General features: G+C 45.5%; 1 protein-coding gene and 1 pseudogene across 4 annotated transcripts in view; both read right to left on the bottom strand.

The window, feature by feature from the left end:
• The window catches only part of KIAA1671 (KIAA1671 ortholog), a 101,083-nt gene that overhangs the window by 65,551 nt on the left and 15,476 nt on the right, over positions 1–20,056 (bottom strand). The gene's annotated exons all lie outside the window — the stretch shown is intronic.
• Positions 12,368–12,506, bottom strand: LOC117059513 (annotated as a pseudogene).

Raw genomic sequence — 20,056 nt, 5'->3', positions numbered from 1 at the left:
GCTCTCCCCGGCTGTTTCTTGTAGTGCCAACTTTAAGCCAGAATCGCATCGCAAAAAGGATAGGCCAGTGGAGGTTGATAGGACATTCGATAATTGGTTAATCGCTTACACAGCCTACATGGGGTTGGTGGCCGCTGCTTACTCTGACACCTGGCATTATTTTAAAAGCCAGGAAAATGGCAGGGGACTCGGCTGCTTTAGCTTATGATGAAGAGTTCCGTGAGAGGGCTGCTGCAGACCCTAAGGTGCGGTGGGACATCAAGGACAGCGATATTTGGTCTGAAGTAGTGGCACCACACTTCCAAAGTTCGGAGGGTGGCTACTTCAGCATGCTGGGAGTTTAATAATGGGTTGTGTAGCAGGGACAGATGCCGTTTTGACCATGTTTGCGAGCGCTGTGGCGGTTCACATTCATGCACCAGGTGTTTTCGGGCGAAGCCGCCTTTTCGTGGTTTTCGAAAGACAGGATCGGCTAGTGGATCCAGGGACACCAAGGGAGGCTCAGGAGCCTCTGCCTCTGGAACCCAGCAGGACAAGGCTGCCTCTAAGAAATGAGGTTTTTTCCTCTGTAGCCCCAACCCCTGTCTGCCTCTCAGCGATGTTGCCTCTTTTAAAAGCTTATCCCAACAGGACTGCGGCCAACTACTTGGAGGCTGGGTTCCGCCACGGCTTCCGCATCCCTGTCTCCAGCTCACCGGAACCCAGAACCCTTCCCAATCAAAATTCAGTAAGGGAAATGCCCCTTGTAGCATTCAACAAAATTGAAAAAGAGCAGCGTTTAGGCAGGGTAGTCAGACCTTTCCCTGCCCCCACTTTCAAAAGTTTATAGTTTCCCCACTTGGCATAGTGCCCAAGAAACTCCCTGGTGAGTACCGCATGATACACAACCTGTCATATCCTAGGGGTGGGTCGGTGCATGATGCCATACCACGTGAGCATGTTCTGTAAAATATGCATCTCTGGGTGTGGCCAGGGTTGGGACCCAGCACGCATCAAGACACTGGGGCGTTGGCGGTCGGCAGCATACAAAAACTACATCCGTCCCGGCTCCTCCTCCTTAACGCTTGCAATTTAATTTTTTTGCTGGTTTGCCCACCACGAAGACCTGGATGGTGGGGCACAGCATGCCTGGCCACACAATGGGGGTCGCAACCTTAAAATTCACCCCTAGGTACGCATCTATTGGATGGGCCACCGGGGCATGCTTTGGCAGGGCGTGATGCCCATGCTTAGTAAGGCTTCAGCGGCGTATGGCCCCCCAAGTCTTGGTTTTACGCCTGGGGGGAAATGACCTAGTGGAGCAAAAAGGCATTGCCTTGACCCTTGCCGCTAGGGCGGATATTGAGCGCTTGCATGCCTTGTATCCAACAATGGCAATTGGCTGGTCCAATTTACTCCCCCGCCTGTGCTGGAGAGGGGTTCCCAATCCCTCTTGCATTAATTATGCGGTCGGTAAAATCAACAGAGCCATGTGAAATACCATGCGGCTAATTGGGGGATTCTCCATCCCTCATCCCGCCATCAGGGCAGATACAGCAGGCATATTTGTTGGGGCTTTTGGTTTTAACTGGAAAAGCCTCAAAACCAGTATAGCACTTGGAGTGGTGTCCAGCAACACTTCTGCTGCGTATCTTGCTCCTCCAGTGCTTTTGCAGAGTTGTTCAAACTTCAAACTTCTTCTTGCGCAACGGTGTGTGTGCCTTGTGCCTCAGAGCCTGCCAGGAATAAATTCCACAAAGTCTAGCTTGTTTCAAGCAAGCAAGCTTTAATTACAAGCATATAAATCACGGACACTCCCGGGCTTACGGACGACATGTCTGCCGCTCCGGTCAAAAGCGAAACCAGGACTGAAAATAAATAGTGCGTCACAAATCACATAGACACCCTGTGTACAGCAGATACCCCGGATGTTGTGACACATCTTCCCTGTGGGAGGAGCGTACTGTTGAGCTTATTTAACCCTGAAAGCTCCAAACCTCATGATATTCAGGGTGGACGGTGTGCAACTGACACCGTTTGGTAATGATCTCTGGTTGAGCGACTTGTGACAGGTATTCATGGACCGGGTAGACTGCTGGGTTTAATGGCAGAGTAGGGGTGTTGGTTCCTTGGTTGTGGGATTCTTGGCGATGAGGCCCTTGTGGGTCTCGGGTGGCGGTTTTAGGCCTTGGCAAGGTAGCCTTTAGTCTATCATCAGGTTGGGGGGGGGATGCTTGCATGCTCCCTGCCCATGCAGGGCCTGTTAAAGGGCAAACTGGGAGTCCCTGGCCCTAGAGCGGAGGCATGTAGGTCAAACTCCCGGACCAAGGTTAGTGGGAGGGTATGCTGTGTAAGTTTGCACTTTGCAGTCCCCTCCTACTGTACCTCTTCATCCTGCATATCCTCACCCACGCGGGCTGAGAGGGTTGCCTGCCAAGGCGTATGCCAAGTTTCGCACTTCTGAAGTTCAATAAAGTTGTGGCCAATTTGAACCCATATTCTGGTCTCGTGTCTTGTTTTTGGGGAAAGGGGTAGGCACCACAGACAGGGTTACGCGCGTGTATCTACAAATGGGAGCTTGTAGAAGAACAGAAACAGCCACTGCCCCCTGCAGAGATATTTGTAGCTCAATCCTAATTTAGAGGAGAAGCAGCAACCTCAGCAGGTGGGATGCTATAGCACTTGGGGCCGCCTTCTTGATGGGCCTTGAGGACAGTGATCCTAAAATATTTTAATTTGGCAGCAAATAGGACGCATGACCAAAACCATATGACCATAAGAACATGATGTGTGGCACATAATGCACTCAGTTTAAGGGCATTCAGTATACTAAGTCATGCAAATGTTTCATCCAGCGGTGCAAAGATTTTGTGTTGGCTTTATAGGAAATCATTATTTGCCAACACCAACCCCACCACCACCTCAGCAGAGCGGGCAACAAACTACCCCTCCTGTCTCCAGAGGTCTCTGCAGTTAAGGAGAGGGAATGGGAGGCTTCAGTGCCTGTTAACATTTTACGCTCTTGAATCATAGATTTGTAATATTGGAAGGTATCCACAATGTCATGTAGTGGTGTGATCCAAGATGGCGCCGAGGTAAGACGCGTTTATCGGTGCTCCTCGGACTTCTTTTAATCTTCAAAATTTTTATCTTAATTTGACTCTCTGGATGTAAATTCTACTTACCGGAAAAGACTCTAAAGACTTTGAAGTACTTTTATATATTCCTTGAAGCACTTTGAAGCACTTTTAAAAATTCCTCCCTGCTCCTTGGGACAGTAATTGCTGAGAGCGTTGGCTCGGCTCCAGCCTGATCCCAGTCACTCTTATCAACTGGCCGGTCAAGATTGCTAAAGAGGGGAGAACGCCATTGCCTTAGCTGGAGAGTGATGAGACAATTTATGTTGGGAGTTGCAACGCTGATTTTAAGCCTTGACTGTATTCAGCCTGCCAAGCTTGAGGCTGGTGATGGTCGTGGCAGAGGGCAAGAAGTGAATTAGTAAGAGCTATACTTCGTCTGCTGGCGTCGGACAAAGTTTTACTGCGACTCTGAGACTCCCAGCTGAAAAGGCTGTTCGGGGGTAAGGGAAATTGCCTTGATGAAAACCCCTCTGCAGCATCTTCACACCTTGTTTTCAATATTACGAAGTTGGGCTTTTATCTCTCTTCTCGTCTTTCTTGTCCTTCTGGCTTTCCTCCCACTTCATTATGACGCCTACTAGTAAACGCAGCAGAGACCCAGAGGAAGCAGTCTCAGCACCAGCTCCTAAACAAGCTAAATTGGAGGACTCTTTTAGTAAACTGACCTTCATGGTGCCAATAAAAAACAGATTTTCTCCCCTTAAAGATGTCTGCGATAACGAGGTGGTTACTCTAGCGGAGGATTTGAATACTCCACAGACTATAAATGTAAATGGAAAAGCTACAGGGGATGGATCCCCCCTGGCGTCAGGTCCAGAAATGGAACGGGGGGGTTGTACTAGTTGGGAACAGCTCCATCTAATAATCAGAACTCTTCACTGTATTTTTGAAAGACTCGATGGACTATCCTCACAATTCTGCAAACTTCAACAAAAAATTGTTCTCCCTCCGCCAAAGGCAGCCCAATCTGTGGCAACAGGTGATCCAGGCAGACAGTGATACCTCCCTTCGAGTAACAAAGAACTGGATAACTTTAAGTTTCAACTTAATCCCCTATTGTCCCACCAATCGCTGATTCTGCAACCAAGGAAATTATGCCTCACTATCTGGGATGGGTCTCCACGGTGGGGTACCTTGCGTGGTGTTAAAGAGCATCTAAGCAAACTTCTAAACATTGTGTCATCACAAGTCGACCTTATTGCAGTGCTACCACTGAATTATCAGCGCAGGCACCAGAAAGTAATGCTCGCTTTTTATTCCTCAAGGATTCCCTCTATCTCCATCAGGTGGAAAGCATTCCTGGCAAGTTGTGGCATTATACCAACAAGAGTTTTCACCGATTCCAAGACAAAACCACTCCTAATCGATAGATCACCCGATAAGACCCCCTCATTTATTATCCCAGATACAATCCGGGACCCTGAGCCACCTACCTTAGACACGTATGTCCCGCAACAATCCATGTCCCATGCTTCCACCGTAGTAGCAAAGAATCATAGCTGTGAGGACAACCACTGGACACCCCCGGAGGAAAGATGTCTTATCGCCTCTTTTGGTGAGCTACCAACAACTGAACAACAGGAAATAATCTGTAGGCTGGACTCACTTAAACAACAGCTCTTGCACATCCTCCATACTAAATCGTTCATGAACATCAATCACCCCAATTCAGCAGAACCGTGCTCTATGGAAATGGATGAGTTAATCCCTCAAAGCCCTATGCCAAAGTGTGCGACACCCTTGCTGGGTGCCAGGGCCTCTCTCCAGGAAACAGATCCTCGCTCCATACCTCAAGTTGGACATCTATCTCCACCATTAATAGATCTACATTCATCCCTCTTGGATAACGAGCCGAAGAATGATGCTCAAAATCCTACCTCTCCTAATAAATCATTGCCATCCTACTCCTCTATGCCGGAACTGGAGTCCTCCTACTCTACCGACATACAAAGAGCGGATGCATTAGTGAATTCTCCTTGCTTAGCCCCAGAAGCAGTTCCAGATCCACAGTCTCCTCTGATACCGAGTCAAACACAGGAGGATGCTGTCCCAGTGCTGAGAGTTAACACCGTGCTGATTGAAGATCCTGCAGGACATATAAACCAGATCATCTCAACCTCATCTGGTTGGCCTACTAGGGGGCCTGCCTCTGCCGTCCCTGCGAGAACTGATACACAATCCCTTAAAGACCGACGGCTCTACTTGGAGGCCCTCCGCACATCGTCCCCTAACATCATGGAGGCGTGTGACCTGTCTGTATTAGAAACTCCACCCAATAGAGGGAATGTCCAGCTGCGTCAGCCTGTCTATCCCTCCTTGAACTCTATGCCAGTGCGGCCCCCACTTGAGCCACTCCTACAAAGTAAAATAACTGATTTCTTCGCGGGGTCCTCTCAGCCTCCTAAGGTCACTACCTTTCCCCCTAAATGACAGTTAACTGGTGAGCATAGAAACTGTCCGCTATTGGTTCTTTGTTGGAACATTGCTGGTTGGCGTGGGAAAAAATCTGACCCCGAATTTCTGGCATACATTAACTTGTTTCACATCATCCTATTACAAGAAACCTGGGAGGAGGAGGAAATTGTTATAAATGGTTTCGACCTCCTAACACTCCGTGCTAGCCCCTCCTTGAAAGGTGGTCGCCCCAAAGGTGGTCTTGTAATTGGTGTTTCACTCAAGCTACATACCAAACTCTCTCTTGTGCAGGCTTGCCCCCTTTATGTTCTTTCTGGGCTGATAATGGGGGGAAAGATCTCACTTTTAATATCCAATGTCTACCTCCCCCCAGGAGGGCGGCGCCCTGAACTTTGCTCTAGATGGGACTCTTTAGAAGACCATCTTCTTTCTTGTTACATTAAATGCCCAAATATCCCTTCTATAATCGGTGGAGACTTTAATGCCTGTACCGCTGCCAATTGGGACTCATTGACTAAAACCAAATGGTGGGTTACCCCCTGTTTTGACAACTACGAATGGGAGCACGTTGCAACAAGAATTTCTAAGGATTCCAGAGTAAATGAGGCAGGAGTTATCTTCTATTTAATGGCCATCCGCCTGAATTTAGTTTTTTTGAATGGTAGATACCCCCCTGATATACCGGGGGAGTTTACTCATCTTGGCACAAAATCTAATAGCGTCCTTGACTACCTGTTGGTTTCCAGGGATTTAGCTAAGAGTGTCCTTTCCTTTAAGGTCGATAATGTGCAAGTTAGTGACCACCTTCCCCTAACAGCCACGCTTTCTCTGGTTTGGCAAGGGGTTGATCATAGACACTTCCCCCTCATGGAAATTAACGCAGCATCTAAATTAAGAGGGATTAAATGGTCAGAGGTTCTCGCCCTAAAGTATAAAGAATTTTTTCAGAAAGAAATCCAAGCTCATCCAATTGTTTCAATTTCCGACTCGTGTGAACCCAGTGCAGTTCTGAATCTCTTTAGCCACCTTACAGCAAACTTTACTGCTTTTTTTACATCGCCTTCTCAAACAGTTACGCGAGCCCAATATAACTCAGGAGCTCCCTGGTATAACTCTGTATGTAAACAAGCCAAACTCCAACTGCGCTCAATATACAACGAGTATAAAAACTCAGGCGCTTCCAGCTTACCATCTATATACTTTCAAGCCAAATTAGTCTATAAAAAGGCTCTGAAAATGGCAAAAGGGGAGTGGCAGTCTACCCGTTGGCAAGCCTTGATCTTAGCTTCCAAATCCCGCAGAGCTAATGAATTCTGGTCACTAATTAACAGTAGAGCTAGGAAATATCCCTTGACTGTTATCCCGGGCCCTACTTGGGAACAGTTCCTTAGGAAATGTTTCTCACAGGCAGAAGCTCCGGTTCCTCATCTGGAGCACTTGTTCGAACACCTACCCAGATGGCCGCCCACAGATCCAGGCAAAATATCAGTCCTAATGACTTCCGGTTTGGGCGCCATTCCAGCCAGTCGGGAGCTGCAAAGCTCCGGTATCCTCGGGGGAAAGGGGCTGCCGTACCCGCGCTACGGGCCCCCTAAAGCCGTGGAAAGAGCGTTCCGCGGACAGTCACTCTTGCGGGCTCCACGTTGTGCCGACCCCACTCCTGATTGACCCTCGTAAGGGGGAAAAACGGGCGAGCGAGGCTCCAGCACGGAGCTGAAGAGGCTATGCACCCGAGATACGAAGCAGCGATACTGGCGGTTTTGAGCGCCCGGCTCTTTCTTGATTCGATTAGCAATTAGAGACTCTGTAAGTACTGCTCTACAATTGATTTTAAAAAATTTAAAATTCGGACTTGCAGAGAGAACGTGAAAAAGGAAGTCCGTTCTCTCTGACTGCGCTAAAGATAGAGAGTAACAAAAAGTAACCAGCTGGTGCTATCTGTGGTTGATACAATTGCATCTGAGGACTTGTATTTAATTTGCGAAGAAATCCCTGTTCAGGGAAGAATGAGATTGTTAAGGTAATTTTCTTTTTAAAGTCGGTGGATTATAAAGAAGATCTACTGCACTCTGTCTAAGGGGAAATGGCGGATGTAATTTGACACTTCATCATGGAAAAGTACTGAACTTTGCTATTCCCTGCCAACTTCTGCCTTTTTTGGTTTCACTTTTGAAAAATGCCTCCAGACCCAGCAATGGCCTTTGGACAAACTCTTTCGAATTTAGAACTAATGGAACAGAATGTTACAGAAATGTTAGAGATTGGAAGAGTTTTGGAGAATATTGCTAAAGAACTTGAAGGAAAAATTAAAGAGCGATCCCTAGAGATTTCATCTGAAGTGGAACTGTCTGTTGAAGTGGAGAAGAAGCAATTCCAAGTAGAAGGAGAGCCTGGGGCTGGACAATGTGGCATTATAACGGTTTTTTTGGGGTGAGAGCCCAGAATACCTGGAACAACAAGGTTGGGAACTGCAATCACAATTTGATTTGATGACTGAACTGGAGATGCTTAGTGATGGTGTATTACCCTTTTCGAAGAGTGTGGCAAAGGAACTCTGGGACAATGCTCTGGTGTTTGGATTTCAACAGAAGGACAATACTCTGGTGTTTGGATTTCAAGAGAAAGATGATATTTTGGACTATGCTGTTGGGAAAAACGGGGGGAGGCCTGGTGGTTGATAAAAGGTGGAGAGAAAATGGCAAGAAGGGGGGTAGGGTGAAATAATATATATATTTATTAGGCAGGTCTACCATGGTACCCGATGTCAGAGAGCAAGATTGATTTGGAATAGAAAATATCCCGATTTTTTCTTTTTGAATTTAGTGTATTTTATAAGATATGAATTAAGCAACAGCCTAAAGGATATAAGAAGTTAAGATTGGTAATAAGATGTTATATTTTGACATTTAGAAGTTAATAGATATAAAATGTGTTTTTGTTTAAATCTGTTATGAAGAGATGGAGTTACTAAAGTAAATTGGTACTGAACGCAGCCGAGAGAATGGGGGAAGTCCCCACATAAGATTTGAAATTTGAATATAGTAATAAGCATGTTATGATTCAATGTTCGTGTGTTAGGTGTGTCAGGTATGTATAAGTTTTCTTTCTTTTAGTGTTTATTTTTTCTTTTTTAATGTAATTGTTTTTGTATTGTGTATTTGTCTATTTGCTGTGTTGTTGTCGTTTATTGTGGAAAACCAATAAAATCTTTTTTTAAAAAAGAAATATCAGTCCTAATATCCCAGTTGAAAGTGGGTAAGGCCCCCGGCCCTGACCTGGTTCCTGCAGAGGCCATTAAATCACATCCTGAGTGGTGGTCAGGAATCCTGGCCAAAACCTTTGACGCCATTAATGTTACTGGCTGTATTCCCAAGACATGGAAGGAAGCCATTATTATACCAATCTATAAAAAAGGTCCTCCTGCTGATCCAGGGAACTATCGTAGTATCAGCCTCCTTTCGACTATAGGGAAAATTTATGCCCGCTTGTTGCTGTCTAAACTGTCTCAATGGGCAGAAGAATCCAACCTGATTGGCCATGAACAAGCGGGCTTTAGACCCAATCGTTCCACCATAGATCATGCCATAATCCTTTATCACCTTGCAAGGAAATACTCCTTCCCCAGTCGAGGACATTTATGCGCTGCCTTCATAGACCTGAAGGCAGCCTTCGACAGCATCCCCAGAACCATTCTATGGGAGAAATTGGCGAGGTGGGGCATTGATAAAAGGCTCCTTTGGCTCATGATCCAACTGCATGGTGGATCCTCTGCCAGAATTAGACTTAACCCCGCTGGTGACCTTACAAATGCGGTCCCGATAAATAAAGGAGTCCGACAAGGTTGTATATTAGCACCTTACCTTTTCAACCTGTTTGTCAGTGATATGAGAGAGCCTCTAAACGAGTCGCACGCTTACATCCACGCCCCCCGCATCGCAAACTACCGTTGTCCGCTGCTTTTATACGCAGATGATGCAGTGATCCTTTCTTACTCAAGGGTTGGGCTATGTAGGGCGTTAAAGATCTTTACTGCTTACTGTCAATCTAACCAATTGTCCATCAACCACTCAAAGTCAAAAGTTGTAGTCTTCTCTAGAAGACGGAAACTTTTTCAGTGGAAGCTTGGTGGAGTAAAAATAGATCAAGTTTTTAAGTTCCAATATCTAGGGATTGTTTTTCAATATAACCTGAGCTGGAAATCCCAAGTTCAACATCTACTTAACAAGGGCAAAACTCTATCTCATGCACTTCTCCAGTTCTTTTTCTCAGACGGAGCCCTACACGTGCCCTCGGCTTTAAAGGTGTACAATGCAAAAGTTATTACCACTCTTACTTATGCTGCTCCGCTTTGGGCAGCTCTGGTAAATCCGGCCCCGCTGGAGGTGCTGCAAAATCAGTTTCTTCGCCGGCTTTTAAAACTCCCTACGTGTGTTAGTAATGCAGCTATACGACTAGAATTGAAGATTCCTTCACTAGAGACTCTCTTATGGAAACGAATATTCACCTACTGGTTAACTCTTTGGCATAGATTACCCAGCCATTATCTCGTCCAATGTCTTTGGCGTGACGAATTTGCAAACCCTTGGACTGGGAAAATCCACGCCAAACTTCTGTCTTTTGGAATCTCTCCTTCAGATTCGCTTAAATTAGACCCTGCTTCAGCAAAAAGATTAATGAAACAAAGACTGGACGATTTGGAGCTGCAGCGTAATCATATGCTGGGTGGGGGTGTCTGCTCGCCTCGGAATTTTGGAGTTACTCCAATACATCATGTCCCTCTATACCTATCCTCCCTCTCCACTGCTGAGGGAAGAGCTTCACCAAAGCGAGGTTTAATGTTTTTCCTTCTAATGTCCTGAGACATAGACTTTCCAAGGGCCTAGTTTCCGCCTTTTCTGATTGTGATAAAAAGTCGACGGAATCTCTCCATCATATAATCTTTATCTGTTCCCTGCATAGTGAGGCTCGGGCAAAATTACTAAGACCAATAACTCAGAAACTTACAGGTGCACCAGCTGAGTCACACCTTGCCTTACTCCTGCAAGACAATGACTCCTATACAACCTTGCAGGTGGCAAGGTTTCTAAACTCTGTCATATCTCAAAAAAGGCGCTGTGGCCAACTACACGACCACTAATACTTTTGTTTTCTGCTCCCTGGTTGCAATTTTAAAACTTGTATTTGTGCTGTGGTTTGTTTCCCTATGACTCCAGGGTCTATGGTTTGCTGTAACTTTATGTCATATATTCCATATTTTATGTTTTTATGGGCTTATACCCGCAATAAATTTGAATTTGAATTTGAATGTCATGTAGTCCAACCCCCTGCAATGCAGGAATCTCAACTAAAGCATCCATGATAAGCTCATATTCATCACACTCTCAAATGGGGCAATTTATTGCTGCATTAAAAGTAAAGAGAAACATCAGCCAGAATGGAAGGCAGCATGTCTGCAACCTCTTCATTTCAAGGAAGTCAGAAATAAAAGTTCCAAGGCCTCCCCTCCCCACGGCAAGTGGCTGTTCTCTTCATTACACATCACAGTCACATTTACATGTCATAAATATACCGGTATATGTTTTAAGAAAAGAAACTTACTGAAAGGCAGGCTTTATTTATGATTTTTTTGAATGACAAAATTAGAAATAACATCCCACCCAATGCCTCTTATATAGTACATTGCTCCAAAATAAGCTGAAAACCTGTTGTACAACTGGGGTAAATATGTGCAATGTATGAGTTCAATTTTTTATCCTCTACTTGATCTGTGTTTTCTTGTAATAAAAATAGTAAACGACATTCTTGCACATTTTAAAAATATATTCCAGGTGGAATGGAGAGAACCAGTGAAACACGGTTATCGCTGGATATACCGGTAAACACTACAGGAAGGATAGGGAAGAACATACTGGTATTTAATGATTGATTGATTGATTGAATTTATATACCACCCTATACCCAGGGCGGCTCACAGAATAAAATCAATATATAAAATCACAAAATGCATAATAAAAAATAAAAACAACCACACAATAGCCCCCCTCCACACAAAATTTTTTTTATTGCTTTGTATGCCAAAGAGGGTACTGAATCCACCTGGCTAGAAACCAAAAAATAGGCAGACTCTTCCACAGAATTGTTGTGGGTGACAATGCCAGGCCCCAAGAGTAATTTAGTTTCTCTGTCTTGTGATATATAACATATAACAGGAATCACAAGACAGAGAAACCAGTAGGAGAACACTTCAATCTCCCAGGACATTCTATAAAAGATCTCAAAGTAGCTGTCTTAATACAAAGAAATTTCAGAAATAGACTGGAAAGAGAAGTGGCTGAATTACAACTAATCACCAAACTTAAAACCACAGAGAAACCTGGTCTGAACAAAGACATTGGATTCTTATCTCATTATACATAACAAAGCTATCTTTAGCCATCTCACCCCTTGCCTTTCCCTGCAAGACTAATTACAGCTGTTAAGAGTCATCAACAGGTTTTCCACACCTATCAGCTGATCACCCATTCCCACCACCCTTCTGAGCAATACCCCTCCCCACTCCCTCACTATATTTAAGGATCTGGTGACTTCTGTTTCAGTGTATCTGAAGAAGTGTGCATGCACACGAAAGCTCATACCAGGAACAAACTCAGTTGGTCTCTAAGGTGCTACTGGAAAGAATTTTTGATTTTGTTTTGACTATTGCAGACCAACACGGCTACCCACCTGTAGTTTAAAAATAGTCAGGGGTTTGCACTGATCACCATCCCAAGAGAACAGGTGTTTGGAAGTTCTATTTCTGAAATTTTTATTTCTGTTTTTTGCACACAAGTCATCAGGGGAAAGCGTGGACGCAGTCCCCCACTACCACAAATTGTGCAGTCGAGTTTCCCGCACACCTGCAGTGCAATGGATGAGCCTCACCCTGGGAAAACCTCCTTCATGATCAAGCTGTCTCCCCTGCCAGGTAAGTATAGGTGTTTGGAAGTTCTCATCTCCTTCTGTGTCAACAAGAGTCACAGAGTGCCTCCTATATTTTGCTGTTTACAGCACTGCCCCAAAAGCAGAGTGAAAAAACATTATTAAAAGTTGATTGAGGGATCTGAAATCAGATTACTGAAATAAATGACCTGAACTGGGAACAACAGTTCCACTGTGAAAATCGAGAGACTTACTCTACTTACAAGGCACCCTCCACCCCTGCAGCCTTTCCCAAGGAGGCATAAAACATCAAAGCAAGCTGCCTCCTTCAGTTTGCCCCATCTTCACACAAGGACCTGGAGATTCCATTCAGTTATTCTCCTGTGTAATATCCACCAACAGACTTAGGTCCTCAGAATATCTGTCTTATCCTCTTTTTAAAGTATGGCCATTGCCGTACTTCGTGGCAGCAAATACTGTGAATAAGTCACTTATTTTGCCTGTCCTGAATCCACTGTCAAATCAATTTCACCGAGTAACACCCAGTCCCCTCCTGAGTTCCAGTAATATGCAAGGGGGAGCAAAGGTTTTCTGCCCACTTTCTCCACACTGTGCTTCATTTTGTAAACCTCCAGCATATCTCCCAGTTAGCCATCTTTCTAAAAGAACAAAAGCGAAAAACCCTCATCAGCTCAAGCAGCTGGGCTGAAGCAAGAAAAGCCAGAGATCCATTTTCCCATCTCACTAGCAGTCTGCTGTGAAATCACTGACTGGAGCCATTTGCTAGCTGAACTTACTCAGAAGAGGCCAGGAAGCAGAACAGAAAAAAACTGGCAAGGTCATCAGCAGGGTTAAAGGACTTTGCACAGCAGCTGACCTGAAATCTCTTGAGCAAACTGAGCTAGAAACTGCCTCAGTTAATATTTAAACCAACAGCACAAACACCTTTTTAGGAAGACATCCCCAACTGCAATTTGGTTGTTCCTCCCACCACACTGGAGTGGAACATTACTTGTGCAGATGCGTTCAAGGTGAAGGGATGATGTGGAGAACCTCAAAGAGGTGCACAGCAGCATTAGGGGAGCTGCCTGAATAGCATTAAGAATGCATGCCCCACGAGGGAAGAGCCCCGAGTCAATAAGGAGCTCATCCAGAAGCCAGGCTCTTTCCCCCAGCCACCATGACAGCTGAGTGGCAAGAGCCATTTTGTGAGATGAGCACCTGGGAACAACCAACTGTGTGTATGTATGTTTGGGGGGCTGTTAACGGAGAAATCTGAGGGCTCCCTTGGACAAAAAAAAGGACACCAGCCAGGAATACCAGAGCAAAACAGCAGCCAGTAGGCTTGGTCTTTATTTGAAGACTGTCACAACAGGACTCCCACCTGCCACAAGGTGAAACAAGATGGAAGCCCCGTACAAAAGAGAACCCAATTTTTTATTAGCTACTAATCCCCATGTTACACCCCCCAACTACATCACTAATACATCATGGTTACATCATGAAAGAGGAGGTCTGGTGGCAGTAATCTGAGCATCCTGGACCCTGCCCCATGCCTCCCCTTGCCCTGCACCAAACACCCATCAAGTGAAACAAAAGAGATATTTACATTTCCCTGTTTCCAGCCAAGTTAATAACACCCTTTTGTCTTCATCTGGGTTTGTTATTTCTGGAATGGCTACCTGTCTGGCACTCAGGTATCAGGATGCCAGGGATTGATTATCACTTAGGCAGAGGGGCTGCTGAGTAGCTGAGCTCACATGTCTATATGAATTTCTGAAGTTTTCCCAGTGAGCCAGTACATAGATATCAGTGAGTTGTTACATTTGGTATTGTGCAGCAGAGACCCTTTGAATAGATAGGAAGAAACTGTAATGAAGTGTTTTGTGGGGACAAATCACAAAAGTCACAAAAATGATTGTACTGATTTTGGTAGTAGGGTTGCATGATATCTGCTGGAGGGGCAACCCCCCCCCCAAACCTATACATAAATTCCTGCAACAAGGCAGGACAAGGCAGGACAGAAACACACCCCTTGCATAAAGTAAAACCAAATCCTCCTCTGTTCTGAGACAAGCTCCCGATTCCCTTCACATGGACCAGGCATAGGCAAACTCGGCCCTCCAGATGTTTTGGGACTACAACTCCCATCATCCCCAGCTAACAGGACCAGTGGTCAGGGATTATAGGAATTGTAGTCCCAAACATCTGGAGGGCTGAGTTTGCCTATGCCTGACATGGCCCATCATGCAACAATCATCCTGCCCTCTGTCCCATTTTAATAGGATGAGAATTGTCTACCATTTTAATGCAACAGTATCAATCTTCCTTCCTAACTGCTGGCATATGAGGCCACCACCTGGCTGAAGTCAAGGACATCTGTGGAGACAACCACACCCAGCAGGCAGCATTTCATGCTTTCTCCCAGCTACTGTGCAGTAACACTTTGCCATCAAGGATGGTTAAATGGCTCCCATTTTAGCTAAGAGCAGGGTCCCTTACAATAGCCTTCATAGATAGTATTCTGACTGTTCAAAGCACTTTGTAGGCATTATACAAGGATGGACAAAAAGATGAATTTGAGGGAAAGGATTTTGAGGGGATATATAATAGGGCAGTCTTCATCAATGGCCATGGAGAGCTGTGGCTGATGGAGATTGAGGTCCAAAACATCTGGAGGGCACTAGGTTGAGGAAGACTGAACTAGGTGGGCATTTAGTCTGATCCAGCACAGCTGGATTTGTTTGTGCCAGGAAACAGACTGGCGGCCCATGGAGCTATTCTAGCAAGGGAGTCACCAGCTCCCTATAACCAGCCCTAATCAACAATCTGGCAGCAGCCAGGTATGTGGGGCTGCTTACACTTTTCAAGGACAGCCCCACGTAGAGAGTGTTACAGTAATCCAAACAGGATATAAAAAAGCATGTGTCAATGGCCAAATCAGACACGTTCAGTTTCCTAAATCAGGATGGTTCAAACTAGCAAGACTAAGGTGAAAGTTTTAAGGTTGGCAGGCAGAGCTAGTGAAATCCAGATGTTTCCATCAACCCAAGTCCGCACCACTGCAAAACTAAAGAATTGGCTGGGCATATAATATTTTTTTGAAATGGGAAACTAAGATGAAGATGTAAAGTCGGTGATGATAAAATGGGCACAAGATATAGGTCACAATATACAATTCGACATCAAAAAAACTAAGATCATGGCCACTGGTCCCATCACCTCCTGGCAAATAGAAGGGGAAGAAATGGAGGCTGTGAGAGATTTCACTTTCTTGGGTTCCATGATCACTGCAGATGGTGACAGAAGTCACAAAATTAGAAGACGCCTGCTTCTTGGGAGAAAAGCAATGACAAACCTAGACAGCATCTTAAAAAGCAAAGACATCACCTTGCTGACAAAGGTCCGTATAGTTAAAGCTATGGTTTTCCCAGTAGTAATGTACGGAAGTGAGAGCTGGACCATAAAGAAGGCTGATCGCCGAAGAATTGATGCTTTTGAATTATGGTGCTGGAGGAGACTCCTGAGAGTCCCATGGACTGCAAAAAGATCAAACCTATCCATTCTTAAAGAAATCAGCCCTGAGTGCTCACTGGAAGGACAGATCCTGAAGTTGAGGCTCCAGTACTTTGGCCACCTCATGAGAAGAGAAGACTCCCTAGAAAAGACCCTGATGTTGGGAAAGATGGAGGGCACAAGGAGAAGGGGACGACAGAGGATGAGAGGGTTGGACAGTGTTCTCGAAGCGACTGGCATGAGTTTGGCCAAACTGCGAGAGGCAGTGAAGGATAGGCGTGCCTGGCGTGCTCTGGTCCATGGGGTCACGAAGAGTCGGACACGACTGAATGACTGAACAACAACAACAACATACAATTCGAAGATTGGACAAAATTGTGGAAAGTAAATTTGAAATTTACGGATTGTATATTGTTGAGAGAGAACTATATGAAGATGATGTATAGATGGTATGTAACACCAGTCAAATTAGCAAAACTGTACAAAAATGAACAGAAGGAGTGTTGGAGGTGTGACGCTGAAGGTACTTTTTATCATATGTGGTGGGATTGTAAAAATGTAAAAAATATATTGGGAAATGATATACAATGAATTGAAAAAAATGTTGATAATAATATTTGCTAAACAACCTGAAGCCTTCCTGTAAAGTATTTTAGGTCAAGATCTGCCGAAAGAGAAGAGGACGCTATTTATGTGTCTGATAGCACAAAACTGGAAGACTGGAGAAATTCCAGCAAAAGAACAATGGCAAGAGAAATTGATGAATTATGCATACTGGCAAAACTGACGGATAGACTACGAGAAAAGGACAACAGTGCCTTTGAAAAAGAGTAGGAACCTTTTATAATATATTTGCAGAATCAAAGAAAGAACATTGACTTGATGGCAGGATTTAAATAAACACTCACATCTTTATTGATAGAGAACACTTAAAACAATGAAGAAATTATATAGTGGATTGTAAGAAACAGTAGTATGCAATAAGGGAGTAACAAACCAGAAATGGAAGCTGAGGGAAGCCCGGGAGGGAAGGGGTGAAGATGTGTAATATGTATGTGATTGATATGAGATGTTTGTAATGACAGAAAAGAAAGTTAATAAAAATCTATTTAAAAAAAAACAAACTAAAGAATTGGCTGAAGTCCCCTCTTGCAAATTCTGGGTCAAGGTGACTACAGTGTAATAGCGCCCTCCTGTGGTTAAATCATGAGGACACTTTGCAAACAGGCTACAGTGATTTGCTGGAAAAGTCTACTTCCTATCAAAAGTTATTTTATTAGAATACTAGCTGGCCCAGCCACCCGTAGCAGTGGCTTTTTTTGTGAAATGGAAAAGGAAGATCTATATATATGTAAATGTAAACTGTCCATGCCCACAGCTTCTCCTGTTGAATTTCCGCCTGCCTCCTCTGTCTTCCCCGTTTCTGACTGCCTCCACACAACTTCTCCCATTGAATTTCCACCTGCCTCCTCTCCGTCTTTCACCCCATCTCTGACTGCCTCCACACAGCTTTTCCCATTGAATTTCTGCCTGCCTCCTCTGTCTTCCCCCGTTTCTGACTGCCTCCACACAGCTTCTCCTGTTGAATTTCCACCTGCCTCCTCTCTGTCTTCCCGTTTCTTCCTCCCTCCACACAGCTTCTCCTGTTGAATTTCCGCCTGCCTCCTCTCCATCTTCCCCCGTTTCTGACTGCCTCCACACAGCTTCCTCCGTTGAATTTCCGCCCGCCTCCTCTCCATCTTTCCCCCGTTTCTTCCTCCCTCCACACAGCTTCTCCTGTTGAATTTCCGCCTGCCTCCCCTCCGTCTTCCCCTGTTTCTTCCTCCCTCCACACAGCTTCTCCTGTTGAATTTCCGCCTGCCTCCTCTCAGTCTTCCCCGTTTCTGACTGCCTCCACACAACTTCTCCCATTGAATTTCCGCCTGCCTCCTCCCCGTCTTTCCGTTTCTTCCTCCCTCCACACAGCTTCTCCTGTTGAATTTCCACCTGCTTCCTCTCGGTATTTCCATTTCTGACTGCCTCCCCCATTGAATTTCCGCCTGCCTCCTCTCCATCTTCCCCCCATTTCTGACTGCCTCCACACAGCTTCTTCCATTGAATTTCCGCCTGCCTCCTCTCCGTCTTCCCCCGTTTCTTCCTCCCTCCACACAGCTTCTCTGTTGAATTTCCGCCTGCCTCCTCTCCGTCTTTCCCTCCGTTTCTGCCTGCTACCTCCCCCTCCCCCACACTTTCCCTTGTCACCCCAAACTCTGTTGCTTGCTGCTGTATAATCGCAAATGGAGCTCGCCTTCTGGAAAGCGGCTGTCGATTGCTGTGGCCTGAGAAGGCGCACACGCACACGGCTTCTTCAGGGGTTGGTGGCCTCCATTTTTGCCCCGCGTTACCATAGCAACCTGGCCTCACAGCCCAGCTTCTCTCCTGTCTCTTGAGGTTTGGTCGTGTAGTAGCAGCTCTATGGCCCCCCCACCCCTGCCTGCTTGCTATGCGTTGTCGGGCCCCTTGAGGCAGCGGCTGAAACTTAGGCCGCAAATGGCGGACAGCCGTTTGAGGCGGCGGCTATAAGTTGTCGCCTCGGGAGTTGGGTGGCGCCTTTCTATTGGTTGCTGGTTGTGATGTCAGTGCTGTTGCTGGTGACATCTAATAGGCGCGCCAGTTTTTTCCGTTTATTCTTTATTTTAGGTATGTCAGGTGTGGGTTTTTTTGAAATTTAATTATCCTATGTTATTCCCTGATGGTCATGGAATGCTGTGTCCTAATTTGATGCTGTTTGGTCCAGCAGTTATGGAGCAAGTTGGTAACACCTGCGCATGCAATGGAAACATACATATATAGAGAGAGAGAGATTGTTCAGGCCTGTCCACCCACTGCAACCACATTTCTTTTAAAATAAGAGCAAAAAAGATACATACATATAGTGAAACATTCTTCTGACCAGTGGTCTAGTGAGAAGGTGCCGACATTTTGCTCAGAGTTGTACAACAGAAAGCTCCAGTTCATAAAATTCTCTCTTCATGCACACAAACTCCTAAGGCAACATTCAGCCCCAAACCAAGACCACACACTCAGGAGAATGTCCTCTTAGGATACTGAGCTCTCCAGCAGCATCTGCTCCTGTTTAGCTTGCCCAGTCTTTAGAAAGGGTTACAAGGATTTTTGTGTGCTCATTTCAAAAAACACTTACGGGAATGGGTTGCTTTCTTATGAGGTATGCCTGGCTCTATCACGATTAACTTCTAGGAGGAATTTTAATCCACATTTACCACGAATCCTGAATCCTGCTAACATCATACACCATCCCTGGTGAAAGTCAGCTGACCAGGAGCAGGAGCAGGAGGAACACGATCCAAAACAACACTGAGATCGCTGTAGTAAAGAAGAGACACTTCTCACTGGCCTCAGCCAGCAGGGTACTGCAAGGATCTCCTTTTTGTTCAGTTTGGGGTGGCAACAGAACTGAAGAAGTGGTGAGCAACAAGCCCCCACAATGGGCTGCAGGCTAACTAGCAAGCCTGCATGATGACTAAAACACACCAGGCGCTGGGCACCAAAGAGATCCCAGGTGAGCTTCCAAACTTCATGAGCCATGCAGGCTCCCAGAACAAAGTATGTGCTAGTGCAGGGGTTCTGAAAGGGAGCAGTAGCCTACAGCCCCTGGGGAATCGCCTAGAGGGCTAAGTGGCAGGGGCCACTGCAGGGGCCTCCCAACAAGCACATCAACCACTTATTTACAACTGACCAAGCTACACCCTAGCAAAACACCTTCCTCACTTTGTATTTAAGCTCTACTGCTCTATTTTTATAGGGTAGGGCAGGGGGCACAGGGGATGAGTTTGTGGAACTGAGGGGGCAGTGGCCCCCAAATGGGAACCACTGTGCTAGAGGCACAATGAAAAGCAGGTAGGCCAAGGCGTGAAGGAGGTCAGGAGGCAAGTTCGACATAATGATTAGAAAATTCATCCAGGTCATTTGACCACTGTCTCTGGTTTGGTTTCCTTCCTATTTTTCAGCACACAAGACACCCTTCAGACAATGCCAAAGGAATAGTTTTCTCCCTCTGATTTGTAACCTGGGTGCAACCTCCAGTCACC

This window comes from Lacerta agilis, chromosome 14 (genome assembly GCF_009819535.1).
Source record: "Lacerta agilis isolate rLacAgi1 chromosome 14, rLacAgi1.pri, whole genome shotgun sequence".
In the NCBI taxonomy this organism is placed as follows: Eukaryota; Metazoa; Chordata; class Lepidosauria; order Squamata; family Lacertidae; genus Lacerta; species Lacerta agilis.
The sequence above is the reverse complement of the archived record's forward strand: the minus strand, read 5'-3'. Positions and strand labels throughout refer to the sequence as shown.